The sequence below is a fragment of the Ananas comosus genome, linkage group 17 (assembly GCF_001540865.1).
Source record: "Ananas comosus cultivar F153 linkage group 17, ASM154086v1, whole genome shotgun sequence".
In the NCBI taxonomy this organism is placed as follows: domain Eukaryota; kingdom Viridiplantae; phylum Streptophyta; class Magnoliopsida; order Poales; family Bromeliaceae; genus Ananas; species Ananas comosus.
This window is the reverse complement of record NC_033637.1, coordinates 6,995,659-6,999,707: the sequence shown is the minus strand read 5'-3', so window position 1 is coordinate 6,999,707 and position 4,049 is coordinate 6,995,659.

Sequence of the window (4,049 nt, the reverse complement as noted above, 5' to 3'; positions counted from 1 at the left end):
AGTAGGTGGTTGGTTGAATAGTATAATCTAACGGATAAAAATGATCGAAGGCAGAGATCTAACGGTAAAAAATTTACAAGCACCAAATGCTTTGTGCTTTTACAAGCACCATAGCCGGACTCTATATATATAAACCCCAATATCAAAAACAACTTATGAGTACGAAGGGTTCTATAGTCATAAGAGTATAGTAGCCCTACTCATAGTGTGTGTGTGTGTGTGTGTGTGTGTGTGTGTGAGGCTACTATGCTATCGGAAACATGAAGCCTTCCGTGCTTCCGGCTCATTTTCGATGTTGCGACTTTCGAATCGTCGATCGGCTCTGTTAAATTTGATCAGAATATTTGAAGTACCTAGAAAATAAATTTTCTGATTTTTTGATATCATTTGCCTAGTGATCGAAGGGGCTCAAAATCAATAATTTTAATAGTCGCAGTGAGCCGTTTGCAAGTTTAACGGTGTAGAAATATCCAAATCACGTGAAATTTTTATAGAAAATTATTTATGCTATATAAAACAAGATCAATATCTTTGATCTAAAATTTTAACGTCATATTATCACGTTTTGTAAGATTTTTATTTTCAGCCGTTGATTTTGAGCCTCTTCGTTCACTAGGCAAATAATATCAAAAAATTGCATAATTTATTTTCTAGGTACATCAAATATTCTAGATCAAGTTTAACGGAGCCGATCGACGATTCGAAAGTCGCAACATCGAAAACGAGCCGGAAGCACGGAAGAAAAGAGAAGGATTAGGCTAATCCAAAAATAGGGTAACATTTCTGAAATTTTCCATCCAAATTTGAAGAGTTCAAAATATTATATATATTATAATATATAGATATAGTATAGGAATCTATGCTGGAATGCACAATAGCACCAATTCTATTGATGTTATTGATCTATGGATTTTTAGCCATAGATTGAAATTTGATGGTTAGGATAATGTGGGCAACCTAGGTTAAGTAACGTTTGTCAATATAATCTATCGGAAAAATAATTAAAAGATAAATTAACGTGATAAACCGTATAACCAAATCCGTTGCGTGCTATCGATATACTTTCAGGCCAGCGACCTCTCTCTCTCGCTCATCTCTCTCTAAACCTCTCCTCGCTCTCTGCTCTCTCGTCTCCCTCTTCTCTCTCTCTCCATATATATTATTATATATATATATATATATATTAATATATGCTACATACTCCCTATGAGTAAGAGGGCTTCGTACTCATAATGTTTTTCAGATGTTGACTTTTGAATCGTACGATCTAACCGTTTAAAAAAAATTAGAGTATTGGAACTTTCTAGAAAATAAATTTCGTAATTTCAAAATCATTAAAAATTCATCAAGCGGTATAGGAAATGAAACGGTTAAAACGAATTGACACTTAAAAAGGATATGTCGGATCCTAAATTAAGATCAGAGTTATGATCTTATTTAGGTAGTTGAATAAATTTTTTACTACCAAAAACTTCAACAATTCCGATTCTTTTCAACACGAAACTACAAATATCATATCCGCTGTAAAAAAATTATCAATTGGACATTTGATCGTAAGTAATGATATCGAAAATTAAAAATAGTTTCAAGACTTAAATGTTCTAGATAAATATTAACGGAGGATTCGTCGATTCAAACTCATCATCGAAAACAACCTAATACGAAGCGCTCGTAAATATAATAACCCAAGATCTTCAAAATTGAAGTATCCGATTATCCATTTTAAATGTGTTCGATTTAAAACTCGTTGTCATTATAGCCCACTTGATGGGCATTATAATATTTCGAAAAAATAACGAAATTTATTTTTAGCGAAATTCAAAATACTTTAGATCAAGTTAACGGTGTGGATCGTCGATTCGAAAATCTCAACATCGAAAATACTATGAGGTACGAAAACTAATACTCATAAGAATATAATACCACTATAATATAGAGTAGCTAATAAATGCTGTATTCGATAGCACGAGCTCCTGCCCACTCGTTCGATGTGCGCACTTTCGAACTCGATCGGCCCGTAAACTGATCTATAGTACATTGAGTACCTAGAAAATAAATTTTAAAAAATGATTTACGATATCATTTGTCTAGTGAACAGAAAGGCTCAAATCAACGGCTGAAAATAAAAATTTTACAAAATATAAATAAAACATTAAAATTTTAAATCAAAGATATTTGATCTTTTTATTAAGTAAAAGAATTTTCTTCTATCAAAATTTCAGGATTTGATTATTTCTACATATACCGTTAAACTGCAACTTGCTCACTATGGCTCATTGAAATTTGTTGATTTAGCCCATTTGATCACTAGTCAAATATATTGAAAAAATAATAAAATTTATTTCTAAACTCCAAAATACTCTAATAATTTAATGAGCCGATCGACAGATTCGAAAAGTCGGCTAACATCTGAAAACGGAGGCTGGAAAGCTACGGCAAGCTCCATTGCTTCCGATAGCATAAGCCTCAACCCTGTCTATATATATAAAGGTTAGAGCCAGCAACATATCGCTATTAATAGAAATGTAGCACTTATCTCTATCATATTTTTGATGAATCGAGGATCCGAATACCGATATCGTAGCCGTTTAAGTTGATCTAAAATATTTGAAAATCTAGAAACAAATTTCATAAATTGATAATGGTTTTACCATGGGATGCAAAAGTATCGTAAAATCGACAATGTTGACGCCCTATACCGTTGCTTTTTATACGCGAGACAATGACCAAATCCTTGAATTTTTATAGATGTAAATTTTATACTATAGATAATGTTTATAACTCTGATTACAACTATAAAGTCTAAAACCCTATTTAAGATAGGTTATTCATTTATAACTTTTCATTTTTCACCTTAAATAAACTTATTAATATTTAAAATATTACATTAATTGTTTTCTAAAACATTTTAATTGTGTAGATACAACTTCAAACAGTGCCGATATCATTTGAAGTTCTGAATCATTCAAATGTCGATTTGAATATAAGGACAAGGTCCCAATCTATTAATGAATAGTACCTGACCCTATATATATATATATATATATATATAATAATATATATAATATATAAATAGTCTAGGCTACTAATACTATAATGAGTATTAGAGCCCTTGTACCATTCAAGTTTAACAGCTTTCAGATGTAAAAATATACGCTAAGTGATTAAAGTAGTTACGGTGGTGATAGTGGAGCCCCCTAGGGTTAATTGGGGTGGTTAATATATAGATCTAATGGTGAAATATTAAAGGTATATCAACGTCAAAAACTTTATGATTACAAAGGCTCTATACTTATAAAGTATAATAGCCGTACTCGTTCTCTCTCTCTCTCTCTCCATCTCTCTCTCGTCTCGTCTCTTCATCCCTCTTCTCTCTAATATATATATAGTATATATATATATATATATATATATTATATATTAATGTGGTGAGGTTACTAGCTTCGAACAACGAACCTTCCGTGCTTCAAGGTCATTTTCGATGTTGCGGACTTTCGAATCGTCGAATAGGCTTCCGTTTAAAACTTGATCTAAGTATTTAAGTATCTAGAAAATAAATTATGAGATTTCGATATATGCCTAAGTGAATCGATAGGGGCCAAAATAATCAACTGGCTGAAATTAAAAATCTACAAAACTGATAATATACATAAATTTAATCAAGATATTGATCTAAATTATATATAGAAAATTTTCCTAATCAAAAAATTATACGTGATTGGATATTTCTACACCGTTAAACTTGCAAACAGCTCAACATACGGTCATTAAAAATTATTGATTTGTCCCCTTCGATCACTAGCAATGATATCGAAATTATATCATAAAATTTATTTCCAGATGGCTCAAATACTCTAGATCAATAACGGAGCGAGCGACGATTCGAAAGTCCAACATGGAAAAACGACCTGAAAGCACAGAAGGCCTGCTTTCAGAAGTATAATAGCCTCTACTCATAGTAATATTAAATTATTATATAATTGAGGGCTAACTATGCCTATCTGGATAGTGACAGGAGCCTTCCGGCTCCAGCTCATTTTCGAGTTTGC